Here is a 25,000-nt window from a genome sequence, read left to right as displayed (position 1 = left end):
TGCTTTCTTGTATTTAGGGAATTTCTACAATGAGAATGGTTCCTGGACACCTCATGTTCGGTAACGTTATTCTGAACATTTGTTGTAGATATATTGAGGAGAAACACAAGATGGACATATATATATATATATATATATATAGAATTACCGTTTTACTCACTTTACATTTCTCTACTTTGGAAAACCTATGACCAGTGCACATCCCCCCCCCCCCCCCCCAATCTGTGGAACAATGAGTTTGGGCATCACCAATGGTGACCAGTCGCCACCCTCTTATGGAGACCACCATGGCCATGGTCTGTACGGAGATGTTCTGGTGGTTTTTATCACTTCCAATGTTTCCATATCTGCTATTTGCAGAACAGGGTCCTGGGCAGTGGAATAATCCATAACCTAGATTTGTTTAATATTGACCCAGTAGACAGAGGGTTGGCTTAAAGGGGTACTCTGCCCCTAGACATCTTATAGGAGAGGGGAGAAGATGTCTGATCACGGGGGGGGGGGGGGGGGTCCCGCCGCTGGGAAGCGTTGCGATCTCGGCTGCGGCACCCCAGGGGCACTTTGTCCCATGCCGAATGACTGGCGATGTGGGGCGGAGGCTCGTGACGTCATGGTCATGCCCCCTCAATGCAAGTCTATGGGAGGGGGCGTGACAGCCATCACGCCCCCTCCCATAGACTTACATTGAGGGGGTGTGGTCGTGACATATTGCGCGGGGCGTGACCTCACGAGCCTCCGGAGCTGCACCCGACGCTCTAAATGAACGCTGGGTGCAGCAGGGAGATCACAGGGGACCCCCGCGATCAGACATCTTATCCCCTATACTTTGGATAGGGGATAAGATGTCTTGGGGCAGAGTACCCCTTTAAAATCTACACCAAGGCCCCCACCTCCCATGCACCATTTATAATACTGATGTTATGTGGTAGAGCGGATCTGGTACAACTACCATCTCAGCAGCCATACACCCCCCCGACTGTACATGAGAGACCAGTATGACACAGTGGAGCAGTCACCATAGTAACTAATTGGATTATTACCAAATCAAACAAGTTGAGCGCTGAATTCTGATTGGTTGCATGTAGAATTACAAAATACTAGAATTTTATGACTCTAGAAGCAGATGTGACTGATGATGAAAGGGATAACAGTGGATTTTGGAGGGTCAAAATAAAGGGTAGAATTAAAGGAGTTGTCCATCGAGATTAAATTAACCCATAGAGGACAGGGGACATACATGTAAGTTATGTGTTATGTGTTTACCGTCTGCGCACTTGTAAGTGTCAATCACAGCATCGAAGGGCTCATTCACACTACGGAATCTACGCCCGGATATATTCCGGATGGAGCTTTTGTCTGGAGCGGGGGCGTTGGCAAAACAAGCCGGCGCTAGGACCGCTTGGGAATCCGCCACATTAATAGACTGCAATGCATTGGATTCGGTAGAAAGAATGAGCACGTTTCCAGTGTGGGGTCCGGAATTTCATGGCGGGAATTCCAAAGTGTGAATGGTGCTGAAGAATCCAATTGGAGGCTGCTGCACTGCATTTTCCAAGCGGAATTCTGCTCAGAAAATACATAGTGTTAATAAGCCCTAAGACTACAGCTATGTTCACCTAGCAGAATGTTTTGCAGAATGTCTGCCCGGAAAATTTCTGTTTGTACAATTTTCATTATTGAAAAAACATGAATTTTGTTGATTTTAACACAAGGCCTCAACTTGACAAAATGTGATAAACGGGTCTGAAGACTCTCTGAATGTTCTGTATCTATCATGGATGCATAGACTTCTCCACCTGCCCTGGATATAGCAAGCTCCCATTAAAGGGGTTATCCAGGAAAATACTTTTTATATACACATATACATATATATATATATATACATATATATATACTGGCTTCAGAAAGTTAAACAGATTTGTAAATTACTTCTATTAAAAAAATCTTAATCCTTTCAGTACTCATGAGCTGCTGAAGTTGAGTTGTTCTTTTCTGTCTAAGTGATCTCTGATGACACCTGTCTCGGGAACTGTCCAGAGTAGAAGCAAATCCCCATAGCAAACCTCTTCTACTCTGTGCAGTTCCCCAGACAGACAGAGATGTCAGCAGAGAGCACTGTTGCCAGACAGAAAAAAACGACTCAACTTCAGCAGCTGATAATTATTGGAAGGATTAAGATTTTTTTAATAGAAGTAATTTACAAATCTGTTTCTGCCAGAATCAGATTAAGTTGTTTAGTACATTAGGTAATAAGCTATAAAAATAAATAAATAAATAAATACATTATATATATATATATATATATATATATATATAAATTTTTTATTTTTTTTAAATAACATTAAAATAAATAATAAAAAAACTACTGCATATAGTATTTTTCTGATGGTATCCTTATATTAACCATAAAAAGCATTCTAGGAAAACCAACATTCCACATCACCAAATGCCCCCCCCCCCCGGGGGAGCGAGGGAGGGGGGGGGGGCGATGCTGCTGTTGGAAAACTGGGACACAACAGGATCCTAATTATATCTGATGTGAACACATATGGCAGCGGCACAGCATCCACCACTGCTCACTGTGAACAACACAAAGGTAGGGAGCAGCATATAGTACGGTGTTTCCCAACCAGGGCGCCTCCAGCTGTTGCAAAACTACAACTCCCAGCATTGTGAATTGTAGTTTTGCCAACCATTGTGCCTCCAGCAGTTGCAAAACTACAACTCCCAGCATGCCCGGACAGCCTTTGGGTAAAGTCTGTTTACATGCCTTGATTTATATGGAATGATAGGCGGGTTGGTAGTGGGGCACTCCATTCCCTTCCTTGTCAGTCCAGGTTCTCAGTTTGGCCCCAGTCAGCCCAGTTGCTATAGGTAGGAAGTCACCTGTATAGCTGGGAGCATTAGGTTAGGTAGGATTTATTTGGTATTTTTGTGCCTGAATTAATATTTTTTTTATTTTATTTGTATTTCTTTTTTGTTCTACAACCTCTGTGTCACTGTCTCTGTCTGCTATTTTACACTATCTCCCTGGCTTTACAGAGCTAATCTCCCACAACTTGTATTACAGTCCTCAGATAACACTACGGTATTTATAATACTGCCATATCAGTCTCAATTAACAATGCCATACAATGCTTATGCCTGTATGCAATCTTAACCCCTTAAGGACCACGTTTTTTTCCGTTTTTGCACTTTCGTTTTTTCCTCCTCACCTTTTAAAAATCATAACCCTTTCAATTTTGCACCTAAAAATCCATATTATGGCTTCTTTTTTTGCCCAACCAATTCTACTTTGCAGTGACATCAGTCATTTTACGCAAAAATCTACAGCGAAACGGGCAAAAAAAATAATTGTGCGACGAAATTGAAGAAAAAATTCCATTTTGTCAATTTTGGGGGCTTCCGTTTCTACGCAGTACATTTTTCGGTAAAAATGACACCTTATCATTATTTTGTAGGTCCATACGATTAAAATGATACCCTACTTATATAGGTTTGATTTTGTCGCACTTCTGGAAAAAATCATAACTACATCCTGGAAAATTTTATACGTTTAAAATTGTCATCTTCTGACCCCTATAACTTTTTTATTTTACCGCTTATGGGGCGGTATGAGGGCTCATTTTTTGCGCCGTGATCTGAAGTTTTTAGCGGTACCATTTTTGTATTGATCAGACTTTTTGATCGCTTTTTATTCATTTTTTCATGATATAAAAAGTGACCAAAAATACGTTATTTTGGACTTTGGAATTTTTTGGCGCTAACGCCATTGACCGTGCGATTTAATTAACAATATATTTTTATAGTTTGGACATTTAGACACGCGGCGATACCACATATGTTTATATTCATTTTTATTTACATTTTTTTTACGGAAAGGGTTAAATGACCTTTATTAACTTTTTTTACACTTTTTTTTTTGCAGTGTTATGGCTCCCATAGGGACCTATAACACTGCACACACTGATCATTGTTATCCCATAGGGACCTATAACACTGCACACACTGATCATTGTTATCCCATAGGGACCTATAACACTGGACACACTGATCATTGTTATCCCATAGGGACCTATAACACTGCACACACTGATCATTGTTATCCCATAGGGACCTATAACACTGCACACACTGATCTTATACCCTGTTCACTGCAAAGCTTTGCAATGATCAGCGTTATCGGTGGTCGATTGCTCAAGCCTGCATCTCAGGTTTGGAGCAATCAATCGCCAAGGGGACACGCCGGAGGCAGGTAAGAGGACCGCCGCTCATGTCCCAGCTGATTGGGACACCGCATTTTCACTGCGGTGGTCCCGATCAGCCCCACTGAGCAGCCGGGCAACTTTCACTTTCGGTTTAGACGCGGCGTTCAACTTTGAACGCCGCGTCTGAAGGGTTAATAGCGCGCGGCACCGCGATCGCTGCCGCGCGCTATTAGCCCCGGGTCTCGGCTTCAGATACATGCCGGGACTGACCACGTGACCCCGTGTTATATCGCGGGAGCCGGCCAAGGACGTAAATATACGTCCTTGGTCGAGTAACAATACTGTGTTAAAAATACAGCCATATTGATCTCAATGTGCCGTACAATTCTAATGCCTGTATGCAATCCTAAGGTAATAATACTGTATTAAAGGGGTACTCCGGTGGAAAACTTTTTTTTTTTTTTTATCAACTGGTGCCAGAAAGATAAACATATTTGTAAATTACTTCTATTAAAAAATCTTAATCTTTCCAGTACTTATTAGCTGCTGAATACTACAGAGGAAATTCTTTTCTTTTTGGAACACAGAGCTCTCTGCTGACATCATGACAACAGTGCTCTCTGCTGACATCTCTGTCCATTTTAGGAACTGTTCAGAGTAGGAGAAAATCCCCATAGCAAACATATGCTGCTCTGGACAGTTCCTAAAATGGACAGAAATGTCAGCAGAGAGCACTGTGGTCATTTTGACACCACGGGGTGAAATCTTGCGTGGTGCCCCAGATCGAGGGAGATTACCAGTGGTCTTGTATGTCTTCCATTTTCTAATAATTGCTCCCACAGTTGATTTCTTCACATCAAGCTGTTTGCCTATTACAGATTCAGTCTTCCCAGCCTGGTGCAGGTCTACAATTTTGTTTCTGGTGTCCTTTGACAGCTCTTTGGTCTTGGCCATAGTGGGGTTTGAAGTGTGAATGTTTGAGGTTGTGGACAGGTGTCTTTTATACTGATAACAAGTTCAAACAGGAGCCATTAATACAGGTAACGAGTGGAGGACAGAGGAGACTCTTAAAGGGGTACTCCTGTGGAAAACTTTTATTTTTTTTATAAATCAACTGGTGCCAGAAAGTTAAACAGATTTGTAAATCACTTCTATTTAAAAAATCTTAATCCTTCCAGTACTTTTTAGCAGCTGTATGCTACAGAGGAAATTGTTTACTTTTTGAATTTCTTTTTTGTCTTGTCCACAGTGCTCTCTGCTGACACCTCTGTCCGTATCAGGAACTGTACAGAGCAGGAGAAAATCCCCATAGCAAACCTATGCTGCTCTGGACAGTTCCTGACACAGACAGAGGTGTCAGCAGAGAGCACTGTGGACAAGACAAAAAAGAAATTCAAAAAGTAAACAATTTCCTCTGTAGCATACAGCTGCTAAAAAGTACTGGAAGGATTAAGATTTTTTTTCTAGAAGTAATTTACAAATCTGTTTAACTTTCTGGCACCAGTTGATTTAAAAAATTAAAAAATAAAAGTTTTCCACCAGAGTACCCCTTTAATGCTGCCTATAATAGTGATCTAGGCGCATTCAATGTGGAGTTTACACACCTCCAAGTATAAGATTTAAACAACAACAAAGACGTGGTCTCAAATGGCGGGAGGTGCTCAAACCCAAATGCAGTTGTGCATTTATACTGGGGGAGCAGATCCTGCCCTTGTGGTTCGTTACTAGGGGCGATCCCCAGCATAAAAATGCATACAATGGGGGATGCCTGCAGCGGACTACAAGTACCACAATGGCATCCTACACCAGATAGATGGTGTGGATGTGTAACAATTAGAATAATACAATACAGGAATTTAGGTCACTACTGGGGTAGATGTAAACAATGACGGACCACAAGGACAGGATCTGCTCCCCAGCATAAATGCACAACTGCATTTGGGGTTGGGCACCACCTGCCATTTGAGACCACGTCTTGTTGTAAAAATATAAGACCTTCTAAGGCTGGGTTCACATTACGTTTTTCCTCAAACGGGAGCGCATACGGCTGGGGGGGGAGCTAAAAACTTGCGCTCCCGTATCCCTGCCGTATGCCGCCCGTGTGTAATTCATTTCAATGAGCCGACCAGAGTGAACCGGTTGGCTGATTTTTACCCGTATGTGGTTTTCTACAGGACCTAAAACCGCAGTCAACCACGGTTTTAAGTCCGGTAGAAAACCGCATACGGGAAAAAATGCGCCAACCGGTTCACTCCGGTCGGCTCATTGAAATGAATTACACACGGGCGGCATATGGCAGGGATACGGAGCGCAAGTTTTTAGCTCCCCCCAGCCGTATGCGCTCCCGTATGGGGAAAAACGTGATGTGGACCCAGCTTAAGGGTACGTTCACACACTCTTTTTTTTTTTTTTGCGGGTTTTCCGCTGCGTATTTGAAAGTGGGCGGGCTCTTCTCGGCTATCCGCAGCAGATTTTCCACGGAGGAATTTACGCTGCGGAAAATCCGCCAAAAGCCACATTGAAGTCAGTAGGGACTGCAACGGATTTTCCGCAGCATAAATTCCTCTGCGGAAAATCTGCTATGGACAGCCGAGAAGAGCCCGCCCACTTTCAAATACGCAGTGGAAAACCCGCAAAAACAAAGAACGTGTGAACGCACCCTTAGTCTCATATTTTTGGAAAATTCCACAGAGGAACCCCATCAAAATTAACGAGACTCGAATTTCGGCAGAATTCTGTGTTCCGAGAACACAGAAATTCCACCGAAATTCCGGCGGAACTCTGCCATTCCGTTCAGCAAGTGTGAACCTTATACCCTTATACCAGGACTATAAAATTGCTACCAAAAAATTCCCTTTGCAAAACCTAGAGATGAGCGAATTTACAGTAAATTCGATTCGTCACGAACTTCTCGGCTCGGCAGTTGATGACTTATCCTGCATAAATTAGTTCAGCCTTCAGGTGCTCCGGTGGGCTGGAAAAGGTGGATACAGTCCTAGGAAAGAGTCTCCTAGGACTGTATCCACCTTTTCCAGCCCACCGGGGCACCGGAAAGCTGAACTAATTTATGCAGGATAAGTCATCCACTGCCGAGCCGAGAAGTTCGTGACGAATCGAATTTACTGTAAGTTCGCTCATCTCTAGTTATTGCCAATATTTTTCAGCGCACCGTACATTTGGCGGCACTAGCCCATTGTCGGCTTACATATCGCCACGTCTGTGATCGGATTAATTCTAACCAGGCCATGTATGAGATAGGTGTCGGCCAAGGCGTTAAGTCCGGATCCTAAGCCGCACAATCGTCTTTATTTGGCATAAATGATCTATTTCTGCAGCTAAGATAATAGCCGCCTGGTGCCGGGGATTCATTGTTCTGCCGGGTTTAATCACTGAATGCAGCGTCTAATCTAAGGGACTTGGGGGGGGGGGATGAATCCCGTTTCCAAGCAGATGATGGGGGCTGTGTGCTTCTTAATCATGCATGTGTTTAAATCAGGAACACCCATTGCACACGGCAGATGGCACCCGGAGGAGGGGGAAAAGGGGAGAGGGATATCGGCAAAGAAAATGAGGATGCCGGGCACTGCAGGACATCCCTGAGGAGGTGAGAAGACGGGCATCCTCTGCCCAGATCTTTAGCACGGGCGCAGTGGGTAGCATCCGCTTATCTCCTCTGTTTGCCTTCCCTACTATGGTACCCACAGGGATGATGAGTGTTATAGTGCCAGCTAGCTGGGAGTAGTAGTTTTTCAGATATGGTCGTGTTTCCCAACCAGGGTGCCTTCAGCTGTTGCAAAACTACAACTCCCAGCATGCCTTGGCTGTCCGGGCATGCTGGAAGATGTAGTTTTGCAACAGCTGGAGGCACCCCGGTCGGGAAGCTATGGGCCAACCTGGTGTGTCCAACAACAGCAATAAACTTGTTCATCAAGTGCAACGACCTCCAAACTGTGGCCCTCCAGGCTGTTGCAAAACTGCAACTCCCAGCATGTTGTGAGTTGTAGCTTTGCAACAGCTGGAGGCACCCCGGTCGGGAAGCTATGGGCCAACCTGGTGTGTCCAACAACAGCAATAAACTTGTTCATCAAGTGCAACGACCTCCAAACTGTGGCCCTCCAGGCTGTTGCAAAACTACAACTCCCAGCATGTTGTGAGTTGTAGCTTTGCAACAGCTGGAGGCACCTTGTTTGGAAAACAACTTGGTTAGCCCCACTTTTGGCTCTCCAGGCATGCTAGGAGATGTAGTTTTGCAACAGCTAGAGGCACCCTGGTTGTGAAACTCTGGGTTAGCCCCACCTTCTGCAGTCCGGGCATGCTGGGAGTTGTAGTTTTGCAACAGCTGGAGGCGCCCTGGTTGGGAAACACTTGGTTAGTCTTACCTTTGTCTGTCTGGGCATGCTGGAAGTTGTAGTTTTACAACTGTTGATGGCACACTGGTTGGGCAGCTCTGCGGCAACCTGGTGTGTCCAACAACAGCAATTAAGTTGTTCCTTCAGTGTGGCGGTCTCCAAACTCTGGACTTCCAGATGTTGCAAAACTACAACTCTCAGCATGTCCGGACAGCAGTTGGCTGTCTGAGCATGCAGGGAGTTGTAGTTTTGCAATAGATGGAGGCACCCTGGTTGGAAAACACTGGGTTATCCCCACCTTTGGCTGTCTGAGCATGCTGATAGTTGTAGTTTTGCAACAGCTGGAGGCCCCCTGGTTGGCAAACACTGAGTTATCCCCACCTTTGGCTGTCCGAGCATGCTGGGAGTTGTAGTTTTGCAACAGCAGGAGGCACCCTGGTTGGAAAACACTGGGTTATCCCCACCTTTGGCTGTCTGAGCATGCTGATAGTTGTAGTTTTGCAACAGCTGGAGGCCCCCTGGTTGGCAAACAGTGGGTTATCCCCATCTTTGGCTGTCCGAGCATGCTGGGAGTTGTAGTGTTGCAACAGCAGGAGGCACCCTGGTTGGCAAACACTGAAATATCCCCATCTTTAGCTGTCCGAGCATGCTGGGAGTTGTAGTGTTGCAACAGCAGGAGGCACCCTGGTTGGCAAACACTGGAATATCCCCATCTTTAGCTGTCCGAGCATGCTGGGAGTTGTAGTGTTGCAACAGCAGGAGGCACCCTGGTTGGCAAACACTGGGTTATCCCCACCGTCAGTGGTCTAGGCATACTGAGAGTTGTAGTTTTGCAACTGCTGGAGGCACACTGTTTGGAAAAAAAACTGCCCTAAAATGTAGAGAAACATCTCAATAGGTATATCACATTGCCCAGGGTGACAGATTGCTGGCAGCCACATCTGTAAGGTCCAGCACGAGCTGCCAGGAGCCATCGCATGCAGCTAGAGAGGTTGGGCAGATGTGAGATGTGGCCCCTGTGCAGCCTAGAGGAAGTGGCTGATCATTAATTTCCTGACGACTCAGTAAAGCAATGGGTGGAGATTTCTGCTGCTGCTGCTGCTGCCTGTCTCACAGCTTCCCTTCTGCTTCCTACAGAGACTACACACAGGGGCTGGATATCATCTACACCGGCTGCAGGACTGAAAGGTAAGAAGAGCTCCATCATTGTATCAACACCGTGTCAGACATTCAATCATTTTATGTCATTTTATGATGCTTTATGTCCTTTCGATACGTTGTACCTTTAAGATGGCGCGTGATACAGAGGGGTTCTCTATGTGATACATTGTATCTCACCAACACTCCCCTCTCCATAGCATCCATGACACAATGTATCATTTATACACCTCTAATACATCCGATCAATGTTATACTTCGGTAATATGTTGTATACGTTCCATACTATCTGTAATATATTGTATTATTACCAGACTATCTATATGAACATGTAGCATCTCTATCATTCTGTAATACATTGTATCATTCCCATTCTATGGTTCTATAATACAATGTATCATTTCTACTGTTCTGCAATACATTATCCATTTTATCATTTCAACACCTTCTATAATACAATGTATCAATTTTACTCTTCTATAATACAGTGTATCATTCCCATACTATCTATAATACATTGTATCATTTCTATAGCTCTATTGTATATAGTTCTATAATACATTGTATCATTCCCATACTATCTATAATACAAATGCATAATTTCTATAGTTCTATTGTGTATAGTTCTAGAATACATTGTATCATTCCCATAATTTTTAGAATATATTGTATCATTTCTATAGTTCTATAATACATTGTATACTATCATACTATCTATAATACAAATGTATCATTTCTATAGTTCTATAATACATTGTATCATTTCTATAGTTCTACAATACATTGTATCATTCCCATACGATCCCTAACACATTGTATCATTTCAACACCTTATATATATCACATCCCATCGTTTCTACATCTTATATCCTACACGTTTCCCTTTCATACTTTCTGCAATTTACTATTTCATTTTGATACCTTCTATAATATCGATTCCATCACTTCCATCTTACAAATGTATCATTTCTACCCTTGTTGTGATGCCATGTATTCTTTGCAATGCTTCTACAACACATTGTATCCTTTCCATACTATCTGTGATACATTATACATTATATTTCTACAATACACAATACATTGTATCCTTTCCATACTATCTGTGATACATTATATATTATATTTCTACAATACACAACACATTGTATCCTTTCCATACTATCTGTGATACATTATATATTATATTTCTACAATACACAATACATTGTATCCCTTCCATACTATCTGTAATTCATTATATATTTTATTTCTACAATACACAACACATTGTATCCTTTCCATACTATCTGTGATACACTATATATTTATTTTCTACAATACACAATACATTGTATCCCTTCCATACTATCTGTGATACACTATATATTTATTTTCTACAATACACAACACATTGTATCCTTTCCATACTATCTGTGATACATTATATATTTATTTTCTACAATACACAACACATTGTATCCTTTCCATACTATCTGTGATACACTATATATTTATTTTCTACAATACACAACACATTGTATCCTTTCCATACTATCTGTGATACATTATATATTATATTTCTACACAATACAATGTATCATCATGACACCTTCTATAACATAATATTTTAATATCTTGTACCATTTCCATACCCACTATAATACATTGGCTCATTGCACGCTAAAATACATTGCATGCCATCTTGTATTATCCCGACACGTCCAAATACATTGGTTGTAACCTAAAATCTGGGTCCATCCAGTGTGACGTTTTGCTACGATACAGATAAGCTTCACACGTCATGCTTCTTCGGTGTATTTTCAAGGGGCGCGCCTCCAGCTGTTGCAAAACTAAAACTCCCAGCATGCCCGGACAGCCAGCGGCTGTCCGGGCATGCTGGGAGTTTTAGTTTTGCAACAGCTGGAGGCATTCTCTTTTTTAAACACTGATGTAAGGAGATGCTTTTTCCAGTAACAGCGCCACTCTTGTGCCTAGGCCGTGCTTGGTATTGCAGCTCATCCCTATTCACCTGAATAGAACTGCCATATCAGACACATCCAGTCACATCCAGTGACTGTGAGCACATCATCTTGTACATCTCTTTTCATATATATATATATATATATATATATATATATCGAACAACATTAGGGTAGCGGTTGTAGTGCGGCGCTCTCTCCTGGATCCATCGCTCTCAGGGTACAATTATATTTCGGCGTAATGGGCTATTACAACAAGGTAATTGGTGTTTACTCTATAGATTAAGGCGCCATGTAAGAACAAGACAATCCACCCCCTCTGTTCGTGTACAAATCCATATGGGCTTTAAGTGTGAATGGAGCACAGAGCGTACCATTGTGCCCGGATCGTGGAGAGGGGGGGGGTGGGATGAAAAAAATAGAGAGACCCGGTGATTGATTTAGCTAAAATAACTGTGTTCTTTATAGGTTTTTCTTCCTTAATACTATTCATAAATACAATGCTCCCTCTGTACAGGCATTGGGGTGGGTAGGTGGGGTGGGGTGGGGGGTGAGCAGACATTTAGCAAATTGCTGTTTTCGGGATGAAAAAAAATATTCGGAGATAAGTCGGCGTCTGTGGAAAAGACTATTTCCTTGTGATTTTGGAGAGTGGTGTCTGTGAGCGGAGCAGGGATAGGATGACATCCAGCGTTCGTGCCATGTCTGCCTTCATACGCCCGTACGGTCCATGTACCTTATAAAGCATCCTCCGTAAGCTATTTCAGTACAGTTGTCATGGCAACAGTGTGTGGTGTCGTTGCATTTAATTTATGATGGCGATAAAACCCCCTCAGTATTTGTATTCTGTGCAAGAAAGGTCTATGTAACCATCTATCTATTTATGTATCTGCTATCTATCTTATATCTATGGCTCTTATGTATATCTATCTTTTTATTTAACCAGCTAACTATCTAGGGCTACCCTACGTTGTATACATTACATTACTTATCCTGTACTGATTCTGAGTTATATCCTGTATTATACTCCAGAGCTGTACTCACTATTCTCCTGGTGAGGTCACTGTGTACATACATTACATTACTTATCCTGTACTGATCCTGAGTTATATCCTGTATTATACTCCAGAGCTGTACTCACTATTCTGCTGGTGAGATCACTGTGTACATACATTACATTACTTATCCTGTACTGATCCTGAGTTATATCCTGTATTCTACTCCAGAGCTGTACTCACTATTCTGCTGGTGAGGTCACTGTGTACATACATTACATTACTTATCCTGTACTGATCCTGAGTTATATCCTGTATTATACTCCAGAGCTGTACTCACTATTCTGCTGGTGAGATCACTGTGTACATACATTACATTACTTATCCTGTACTGATCCTGAGTTATATCCTGTATTATACTCCAGAGCTGTACTCACTATTCTGCTGGTGAGGTCACTGTGTACATACATTACATTACTTATCCTGTACTGATCCTGAGTTATATCCTGTATTATACTCCAGAGCTGTACTCACTATTCTGCTGGTGAGGTCACTGTGTACATACATTACATTACTTATCCTGTACTGATCCTGAGTTATATCCTGTATTATACTCCAGAGCTGTACTCACTATTCTGCTGGTGAGATCACTGTGTACATACATTACATTACTTATCCTGTACTGATCCTGAGTTATATCCTGTATTATACTCCAGAGCTGTACTCACTATTCTGCTGGTGAGATCACTGTGTACATAGATTACATTACTTATCCTGTACTGATCCTGAGTTATATCCTGTATTATACTCCAGAGCTGTACTCACTATTCTGCTGGTGAGGTCACTGTGTACATACATTACATTACTTATCCTGTACTGATCCTGAGTTATATCCTTTATTATACTCCAGAGCTTTACTCACTATTCTGCTGGCAGGGGTCCCTGTGTACATACATTACATTACTTATCCTGCCGTCACGCCCCCTCTCATAGACATGAAAGGAGGGGGCGTGGCGTGACGTCACGTCCCCAGTCCCGGAGGTTTCCGAAGCTGGAGATTCAGCACCCGCATAGAATGTGGGTGCTGCAAGGAGATCGTAGGGGGTTTCAGCAGCGGGCCCCCCGCGATCAGACATCTTATCCCCTATCTTTTGGATAGGGGATAAAATTTTTTTGCCTGGAATACCCCTTTAACTTATACAGATTCCTGGGATATAAACATACAGGGGAGATTTATCAAAATCTGTCCAGCAGAAAAGCTGCTCAGTTGCCCATAGCAACCAATCAGATTGCTTCTTTCATTTTTTACAAGGCCTCTGAAAAATGAAAGTAGCGATCTGATTGGTTGCTATGGACAACTTTTCCTCTGCACAGGTTCTGATAAATCTCCCCCCATGGTTACACTATAGTGCGGGGCTATGGCAGCGTCTTTCTAGATTCGGGTTATTGGCCGGATCATTTCTCAGTGTAGAATTTATGATCTAATCCTCTCTGTGACCATCTGGTCCTCGTCTACAATGAAATCATTTAATTATAGATTGTGAATAGAGAACAGATCCCCAAAAACATAAAGGACGACCAATGAATGGAAGCGGCCGGGACATGTGACCGCACAAAGGTCGGGCCCCGGTCGAGGCATTCATGGCCTCTCTTTGTCTGGTAAATCTTAGTCAGTGCTGGGTATAGTTGTATTTCCTGTATGAAACCTCAGGGGGCGCTACTAATGAACATCCACAGGGGATGGAAATACTGGTGATTTTCCGCAGCAGAAAAGCCACGTTTGTTATTCATTCTGCGCTGGCAAGTCTGAACTAAACCATACAGAATATGTGTATTTTTGCTGTAGACCTGCAGCGCAATTTGCAACCATTACAATTTATGGCAGATTTGGTGCTCATTTTGGGGGAGATTTATTAAAACCTGTCCAGTGACCTGTGATTCGGACCACCAGCTGGTTCTGGGCTCTCCCCGCATTCGTTTGTATTGGTGTTTTTTTTTAAAGGAGTAATTTGCCCGTATCCTACCCCCACCCAAAGGATAGGGGATAAGATGTCTGATCGCGAAGTGCCCCCTTCTGACAGGACCCCCACGATCAAACATCTTATCCCCTATCCTTTGGGTAGGGGATAACATGTCTAAGGCCCCGTTCACACTACGGAATTGCCGCGGAATTTCCGGGCGTAATTCCGCGGTGTGAACTTTAACATTAGTGTGAACGGGTCTCCGCGAGACCCGTTCACACTGCGGAATTTCAGCGGCGGACATTTCCGCCACTGAAAGTGTTCCGCGCAAAGACAGAACATGTTAATTCTTTGCGCGGATTCCGCGAGCACTGCATAGCCGTCAATGGTGACGGCTCAGTGCTCCGCGGCCCTAGCGCCGAAGCAATCTCGGCGGCGGCCACCAGGCGGAATCTCCGCTCGCGGAATTCAGCCGCGAGAATTCCGTAGTGTGAACGGGGCCTATGGGCGGAATTCCCCTTTAAGACACTTATACAAATGAATAGCCAAGTGCGGACCCAGAGCAAGGGAACACTGCTCTCAGCCCTGTTATGCAGGCGTCGTGATTAAGGCCATGTTCACATGTAAAATGTGCGAATGTCCAGATGGGAAACACGGGCGATCATTCTGCACATTTGCGCTATACACTGGGCGCTTGGACATGCATTGTCTCATAGACCGCAATGCATTTCCGAGCAGAAAGAATAGATAAGTCAGTTCCTTATGCAGACGCCGGAATGGGGATTTCCGTGGTAGAAATATCTGCCACGGAAATTCTACTGCATGCACGGTCCAGCAGAATCCCATTGAAATCAATGGGTCTCTGCTGCAGTGGTATGTCCGTGTGGAATATTCCTGCAAACATATTCTGTGTGAACATAACCTTACACTGCCTGCATCATTCTGCTCTGGCCTCTTCTAGTCTGGCCTGGCCAGAGAAGAGGATCTGCGGGGGACCTGGGACAGGGAGCCGGTCAGATGAACAGTCGTGCTACCCAACCTATAGTTCTCCAGTGGTTGGAGGACTACATCTCCCATCCTAACTTTCTGTCTGTGTATGGTGGGAGATGAATCTTTGCCTGATCCCTGTTTGATAGACAGGCAGAGCGTGTTGCATGTGCCATTTATACGGAGTGTCCAATTCTGGATCTGGAAAAGCGTCTCAATCTGCATCAACGGCGCATGCGCAGGATTTAAGCAGAGCTCGGCATTGGAAGCCAAGCTCTGCTTGTCTATCAAATTGGGAGCAGGCATGGCTTAAAGGGGTACTCTGGTCTAAAACCTCTTTTTTTCAAATCAACTGGTGGCCGTGACATCACGATCAGGGCGTGGCCGTGACGTCATGAGCCTCCGCCCCGCATCGTCAATCATCCGGCACGGAGTGAAGTTTGCTCCATGCACCGGATGTCTGGGGCGCCACAGCCGAGATTGCGGGGGTCCCCAGCAGCGGGAGCCCTGCGATCAAACATCTTATCCTCTATCCTTTTGGATAGGGGATAGGATGTCTAGGTGCAGAGTTATCCAGGAATAGAAAAACAGAGCTAACTTCTTCCAAAAACAGCTCCAGGTCTGTCCCAAGGTTGTTTGTGTGGTATTACAACTTGGCTACATTCACTTCATGAGCTGCAGAACCGCACCCAACCTGGAGAGTGATGGGTAGCAGGTTTTGAAAGAAATTAGCTCTGTTTTTACATTCCTGTATAAACTCTTTTTAACTTTCTGCCTCTTGTACTATTCCCGTCTCTAGGAAGAAGAACAGCTCTGGAGCACAAAATGCTACTCTTAAAGGGGTACTCCCGTGGAAAACTTTTTTTTTTTTTTTTTAAATCAACTGGTGCCAGAAAGTTAAACAGATTTGTAAATTACTTCTATTAAAAAATCTTAATCCTTCCAGTACTTTTTTGGGTCTGTACACTACAGAGGAAATGGTTTTCTTTTTGGAACACGGAACTCTCTGCTGACATCACGAGCACAGTGCTCTCTGCTGACATCTCTGTCCATTTTAGGAACTGTCAGCATATGTTTGCTATGGGGATTTTCTCCTACTCTGGACAGTTCTTAAAATGGACAGAGGTGTCAGCAGAGAGCACTGTGCTCATGATGTCAGCAGAGAGCTCTGTGTTCCAAAAAGAAAACCATTTCCTCTGTAGTATTATGCAGCTAATAAATACTGGAAGGATTAAGATTTTTTTAATAGAAGTAATTTACAAATCTGTTTAACTTTCTGGCACCAGTTGATTTAAAAAAATAAGTTTTCCACCGGAGTACCCCTTTAAGAATTGACTCACTGAGCAGTACGATGTGTACGGTATAATTTATTAAGAGGGCGGAGATGTCGTTACTTCCCTTTCTGAAATTTCCTTCTCCTTCTTATGAAATGTGAAGTCATTCTGAATCGAAGAAATGTTTTTGTTTTTTTATTCTGTTTCCAACTATTTGTAAATTTTTTAAGCAAACAATTTGTACTTCTGTAAAATTCTTCTGAGAAATTTTTAGGTTGCAATTATATAATCGTAGTACATTTGCTTCCAGTAAAGCAGTGTTTCCCCAACAAGAGTGCCTCCAGCTGTTGCAAAACTACAACTCCCAGCATGCCCGGACAGCCTTCGGCTGTGAAAAAAAAATGTGAATATTCGCGCCCAACACTATTAGATAGATGCCTTCATTAAGTAGTTTCCCCGATAAGTCCCCACTGAAAGGAAAACATAAAACTCCTACTCACCTTCCCTCCGTCCCTGCACTGAGGCCTCTGCATCCTCCATTTTTCTTAGTGGTGAAGGACCTTCTCCTGCAGGTCAGAGTGGTGCAGGACCTGTCACGTGATAATGTCATTTCATTATTTGGCATGTCCTGCACCATTCCAGATAATGAACGGTGAAGAGGCCTCTATGGAGGCAAACTATTGGGGGAAACTAGAGGCCTTTATTGAGGCGAACTATTGGGGGGAACTAGAGGCCTTTATTGAGGCGAACTATTGGTTGGAACTACATGGTCTGCAGGCATTGGGAACAAATTTTCACTTCCCCATTGAACTCAATAACTTGGCACCATGTGAATGAGATTTGTTGGTAAGATCCTACAGTTCAGCCCCTTGACCGCTGAGAATATCCTTCCATATTAGTCCTTTGTAGGACTGTACGGTTTATAAGAAGGTAGTGGGAATATTGTAAGGAGGATTGTAAGGGCTATTAAAGAGGTACTCCACTGGCCAGCGTTCGGAAGTAAATGTTCCTAACGCTGTTGTTGCTCTGCAGGGGTCGGCCACGCCCCTCGTGACATCACGGCCACGCCCCCTCAATGCAAGTCTATAGGAGAGGGCGTGACTACCGTCACGCCCTCTCCCATAGACTTGCATTGAGGGGGCGTGGCCGTGATGTCACGAGGGGCGTGGCCGGCCCCCGCAGCACGAAAATAGCATTCAGAACATTTACTTCCGAACGCTGGCCAGTGGAGTACCCCTTTAAGGGAGAAACACCTTTTTTTTTTTTTTACCTTTGTATAGCGACCATTGCCCACCAGCCCTGCACTGTCACATTATACAGGGCCTACACAGCGGATCTACCCTAAATCATGGAGGGTTCAGGTCTTATATACTCCCTGAAGCGGCAGCTCCGTCTTCTGTGGCCGTATGTGCAGATGAACATCGTGTTTCCTCCATTCTTTCCTGTATCTCGAGCAGATGTCGCTGTACGAGGTTTTATATGAGTCATCGGCAGAATCATCCCAGGCCCCGGTGGTTGCGTAGATACAGAATATGGTACAATAAGGGCGTCTGGATAAGACTCCGCCATTCCCTCCAATATATGATAAGAATAGTAAAATATATATATATATATATATATACGGTGTGTATATATATATATATAATATATATATTAGCAGTTACTAATAGCCCCCAGTTCTGTGTCAGAATACTATATAACCCAATGTAACCTCCATTCCCCATGTCACAAGATAGCGGGTTAGGTGAATCGCATCCCCTGTTAAATGCTTCTATGTAAATTATGTAACTTTGCATAATGTGGTTTGCAATAATAACTTCTGTGGAATTCATGTGTTTTTTAGATTGTACAATACAAAATCTGTATCAACCCCCCACATCCTATTTATGTGCACGGAGCGCCCATAGGTGCCTGATCCTGAGTTATATCCTGTATTATACTCTAGAGCTGTACTCACTATTCTGCTGGTGAGGTCACTGTGTACATACATTACATTACTTATCCTGTACTGATCCTGAGTTATATCCTGTATTATACTCCAGAGCTGTACTCACTATTCTGCTGGTGAGGTCACTGTGTATATACATTACATTACTTATCCTGTACTGATCCTGAGTTATATCCTGTATTATACTCCAGAGCTGTACTCACTATTCTGCTGGTGAGGTCACTGTATACATGCATTACATTACTTATCCTGTACTGATCCTGAGTTATATCCTTTATTATACTGCAGAGCTGTACTCACTATTCTGCTGGTGAGGTCACTGTGTACATACATTACATTACTTATCCTGTACTGATCCTGAATTATATCCTGTATTATACTCCAGAGCTGTACTCACTATTCTGCTGGTGAGGTCACTGTGTACGTACATTACATTACTTATCCTGTACTGATCCTGAGTTATATCCTGTATTATACTCCAGAACTGTACTCACTATTCTGCTGGTGAGGTCACTGTGTACATACATTACATTACTTATCCTGTACTGATCCTGAGTTATATCCTGTATTATACTCCAGAGCTGTACTCACTATTCTGCTGGTGAGGTCACTGTGTACATACATTACATTACTTATCCTGTACTGATCCTGAGTTATATCCTGTATTATACTCCAGAGCTGCACTCAGTATTCTGCAGGTGAGGTCACTGTGTACATACATTACATTACTTATCCTGTACTGATCCTGAGTTATATCCTGTATTATACTCCAGAGCTGTACTCACTATTCTGCTGGTGAGGTGACTGTGTACATACATTACATTACTTATCCTGTACTGATCCTGAGTTATATCCTGTATTATACCCCAGAGCTGTACTCACTATTCTGCTGGTGAGGTCACTGTGTATATACATTACATTACTTATCCTGTACTGATCCTGAGTTATATCCTGTATTATACTCCAGAGCTGTACTCACTATTCTGCTGGTGAGGTGACTGTGTACATACATTACATTACTTATCCTGTACTTATCCTGAGTTATGTCCTGTATTATACCCCAGAGCTGTACTCACTATTCTGCTGGTGAGGTCACTGTGTACATACATTACATTACTTATCCTGTACTGATCCTGAGTTATATCCTGTATTATACTCCAGAGCTGTACTCACTATTCTGCTGGTGAGGTCACTGTGTACATACATTACATGACTTATCCTGTACTGATCCTGAGTTATATCCTGTATTATACTCCAGAGCTGTACTCACTATTCTGCTGGTGAGGTCACTGTGTACATACATTACATTACTTATCCTGTACTGATCCTGAGTTATATCCTGTATTATACTCCAGAGCTGCACTCAGTATTCTGCTGGTGAGGTCACTGTGTACATACATTACATTACTTATCCTGTACTGATCCTGAGTTATATCCTGTATTATACTCCAGAGCTGTACTCACTATTCTGCTGGTGAGGTGACTGTGTACATACATTACATTACTTATCCTGTACTGATCCTGAGTTATATCCTGTATTATACCCCAGAGCTGTACTCACTATTCTGCTGGTGAGGTCACTGTGTATATACATTACATTACTTATCCTGTACTGATCCTGAGTTATATCCTGTATTATACTCCAGAGCTGTACTCACTATTCTGCTGGTGAGGTGACTGTGTACATACATTACATTACTTATCCTGTACTTATCCTGAGTTATGTCCTGTATTATACCCCAGAGCTGTACTCACTATTCTGCTGGTGAGGTCACTGTGTACATACATTACATTACTTATCCTGTACTGATCCTGAGTTATATCCTGTATTATACTCCAGAGCTGTACTCACTATTCTGCTGGTGAGGTCACTGTGTACATACATTACATTACCTATCCTGTTCTGATCCTGAGTTATATCCTGTATTATACTCCAGAGCTGCACTCACTATTCTGCTGGTGAAATCACTGTGTACATACATTACATTACTTATCCTGTACTGATCCTGAGTTATATCCTGTATTATACTCCAGAGCTGCACTCAGTATTCTGCTGGTGAGGTCACTGTGTACATACATTACATTACTTATCCTGTACTGATCCTGAGTTATATTTTGTATTATACTCCAGAGCTGTACTCACTATTCTGCTGGTGAGGTCACTGTGTACATACATTACATTACTTATCCTGTACTGATCCTGAGTTATATCCTGTATTATACTCCAAAGCTGTACTCACTATTCTGCTGGTGAGGTCACTGTGTACATACATTACATTACTTATCCTGTACTGATCCTGAGTTATATCCTGTATTATACTCCAGAGCTGTACTCACTATTCTGCTGATGAGGTCACTGTGTACATACATTACATTACTTATCCAGTACTGATCCTGAGTTATATCCTGTATTATACTCCAGAGCCGCACTTACTATTCTGCTGGTGAGATCACTGTGTACATACATTACATTACTTATCCTGTACTGATCTTGAGTTATATCCTGTATTATACTCCAGAGCTGTACTCACTATTCTGCTGGTGGGGTCACTGTGTACATACTTTATATATTGGGTGTGGATCCCCAGTTACATGCTGTAGTCCTATATCTCTGAGGACACCTCTCTGTCCCCCACGGTTAATTTGACCACACATAGTACAAGAACAATTAATGTGTAACGGCGGTCGGCCATGCCTGGCGGCTAATAAGTAAAGTTAAGGATAAATGAGGACGGTATAAAATACAAGTCTTAGTAAGGAGATTGTAAATACTTCTGAGATATTTTAATGGCGGAAAAGATGAAAGAAGCAATCTGATTGGTTGCTATGGGCAACCGGTCGACTTTTCCTCAGCACAAGTTTTGATGAATCTCCCCCTTCGGGGGAGATTCATCAAAACTTGTGCTGAGGAAAAGTCGACCGGTTGCCCATAGCAACCAATCAGATGGCTCCTTTCATTTTTGAAAAGGCTTCTGAATAATAAAAGAAGCAATCTGATTGGTTGCTATGGGCAACTGGTTAACTTTTCCTGTACACAGGTCTTCATAAATCTTCCCCCAAATTGACAAAATTCATGCCGGCTTCGACGGCGGCCATATTTGTTTTCATTTTTCTGCTTTCGAAATCCTGCTCTGTTGTTATAGTAGGAAATACTACGGAGTAATGGCGTCTTGCGTAAGGTGTCTGATCCAGGAATAAGAGTCTTCTCCGGGGAGGACGCTAATCTCGCTCCTCATTAAGGCGAAGATCGTCGTCCATTGAGGGTTTTCTCTCCAGATAAATGGCGTCCGGGGACTTGGCAGTCGTGTCTGCCTTGTATAGACACCATCACAGGAGATTTAACCGGCAGCTTTACCCTCTGCTCTGTCTGGGACGAGACTGATAAACAGCACCAGACGCACGAGAGGCCAACACGTCAGCAGCGCAGAGCGCTCTCCTGTCCTGATAGTTTGTGACAGTGTTTCCCCAACCAGGGCGCCTCCAGCTGTTGCAAAACTACAACTCTCAGCATATCTAACCAGTGTTTCCCAACAAGGCACCCTCCATCTGTTGCAAAACTACAACTCCCAGCATGTTTAGTTCAGTGTTTCCTGACTAGGCTGCCTCCAGCTGTTGCAAAACTACAACTCCCAGCATGTTTAGTCCAGTGTTTCCTAACTAGGCTGCTTTCAGCTATTGCAAAACTACAACTCCCAGCATGCCCAGATAGCCTTTAGTTGCAAAACTACAACTCCCAGCATGCCCAGACAGCCTTTAGTTGCAAAACTACAACTCCCAGCATGCCCAGACAGCCTTTTTTGTGTGCAAAACTACAACTCCCAGCATGTTTAGTCCAGTGTTTCCCAAATAGGCTGCCTCCAGCTCTTGCAAAACTGCAACTCCCAACATGCCCAGACAGCCTTTTTTTTCTTCAAAACTTCAACTCCCAGCATGTTTAGTCCAGTGTTTCCCAACTAGGCTGCCTCCAGCTGTTGCAAAACTGCAACTCCCAGCATGCCCAGACAGCCTTTTTTGGTGCAAAACTACAACTCCCAACATGTTTAGTCCAGTGTTTCCCAACTAGGTTGCTTCCAGCTGTTGCAAAACTACAACTCCCAGCATGTTTAGTCCAGTGTTTCCTAACTAGGCTGCCTCCAGCTGTTGCAAAACTACAACTCCGAACATGTTTAGTCCAGTGTTTCCTAACTAGGCTGCCTCCAGCTGTTGCAAAACTACAACTCCCAGCATGCCCAGACAGTCTTTTTTTTCTTTTTCTTCAAAACTACAACTCCCAGCATGTTTAGTCCAGTGTTTCCTAACTAGGCTGCCTCCAGCTGTTGCAAAACTACAACTCCCAACATGCCCAGACAGCCTTTTTTCTTCTTCAAAACTTCAACTCCCAGCATGTTTAGTCCAGTGTTTCCCAACTAGGTTGCTTCCAGCTGTTGCAAAACTACAACTCCCAGCATGTTTAGTCCAGTTTTTCCTAATTAGGCTGCCTCCAGCTGTTGCAAAACTACAACTCCCAATATGTTTAGTCCAGTGTTTCCTAACTAGGCTGCCTCCAGCTGTTGCAAAACTACAACTCCCAGCATGCCTGGACAGCCGTTGGCTGTCCAGGCATGCTGGGAGTTGTAGTTTTGCAACAGCTGGAGGCAGCCTGGTTGGGAGACACTGGTTTATTACAATGCATGTTTGGAGTCCAGGCTGTTTAGATGACTCGAGATCCCAGTAAAATTGGATGGCCCGCCGGCTGGATTTGAATATTCATTGGCGCTGGTCACGTGGGCGATTGTGCCTACTGAGCGCTCACATGACCAGCACGATGAATATTCAAATCCAGCCGGTGGGCCCGCCTCCAGTGCGCAATTCAGCGCTGGAAGAAGCCGAACTTCAGAGGGACCGGGCGCCGGACTGCAGGTACGTATGTTGGTCAGAAACCCTGTACCGGTCTCCTGTTCACCCACACCAGTGTATTGGGTTTAGTGTGGGTGAACGGGGGACAGTTTTCCTTTAAAAAAAAAAAACTATATTACCAGATTATAAATATTAATGTGTGCCACAGGGCTAATTAGTGTATACCATAATGGGGCCTATTGTAAATTATTCCTATATAAAAATGTCAATCCTTCCAGTAGTTATCAGCTGCTGTATACTGCAGAGGAAGTTGTGTAGTTCTTTCCAGTCTGACCACAGTGCTCTCTGCTGACATCTCTGCCTATGTCAGGAACTGTCCAGAGCAGGAGAGGTTTGCTATAGGGATTTGCTTGTACTCTGGACAGTTACTGACACGGACAGAGGTGTCAGCAGAGAGCACTGTGGTCAGACTGGAAAGAACTACACAACTTCCTCTGGAGCATACAGCAGCTGATAAGTACTGGAAGGATTAAGATTTTTTATATAGAAGTAATTTCCAAATCTGTTTAACTTTCTGGCACAAGTTGATTTAAAAAAATAATAATAATAATAATAAAATTCCACCGGAGTACCCCTTTAAGGCCCCTTTCACACTACAGGTATCGTCTTGCTTTTTTACTGCTTTTGTTTTAAAATAACAGATGAAAAAAACAAAAAACAGATGTAATAACGGACGATAACTGATGACCATCATCCGTTATTTTTAATGGGTGTTTTCTTTAAAAAAACTGATGTTGTTCATTTGTTATCATCTGTTATTACCAGTTACATCCGTTTATTTTTTTAAATCAGGTTTTTAACCCATTTTTTTGGTAAATCTGCACTGAGCATGCTCAGTACAAAAATCGGATGTTAAAAGAGTAATCTGGTACAGAGTATTCCTGCTCCGTCCTGCCCGGGCTGCAAAAAAAATGAACCATCTCTCACCTTCCTGGGTTCCCGCGGAGCGCCGCTACAGCTGATCGGTCCTCCGGTCCATCCTCTTCATACTTCCGTGTGTAACGAAGCGTCACATGGCACTCAGCCTATCGCCGGCCACCGCGATGTTCTGCCTCGGCCAACGATAGGTTGAGCGCCATGTGACGCTTCGTTTCACCCGGAAGTATGAAGAGGATGGACCGGAGGACCGAACAGCTGTAGTGGTGCTCCGTGGGAATCCAGGAAGGTGAGAGATGGTTCATCTTAATTTTTTTTGCAGCCCGGGCAGGACGGAGCAGGAATACTATGTACCAGATTACTCCTTTAAAGGGGTTCTCCACCATAAGG

The 25,000-nt window shown here is 43.4% G+C and overlaps 1 protein-coding gene across 4 annotated transcripts in view; it reads left to right on the top strand.

The window, feature by feature from the left end:
* GNG2 (G protein subunit gamma 2) overlaps nucleotides 1-25,000 on the top strand; it is a 106,522-nt gene that overhangs the window by 16,882 nt on the left and 64,640 nt on the right. For 3 of the 4 annotated variants that reach the window (XM_056545177.1, XM_056545178.1, XM_056545176.1), the window contains exon 4: nucleotides 9,695-9,745. The gene's annotated coding sequence lies outside the window, so the exon portion shown is untranslated. Of the gene's footprint in view, nucleotides 1-7,793; nucleotides 7,813-9,694; nucleotides 9,746-25,000 lie in introns of those variants that run through there. The other variant, XM_056545179.1, reaches the window with a different exon arrangement.

This window comes from Hyla sarda, chromosome 11 (assembly GCF_029499605.1).
Source record: "Hyla sarda isolate aHylSar1 chromosome 11, aHylSar1.hap1, whole genome shotgun sequence".
Taxonomy (NCBI): domain Eukaryota; kingdom Metazoa; phylum Chordata; class Amphibia; order Anura; family Hylidae; genus Hyla; species Hyla sarda.
The sequence above is the reverse complement of the archived record's forward strand: the minus strand, read 5'-3'. Positions and strand labels throughout refer to the sequence as shown.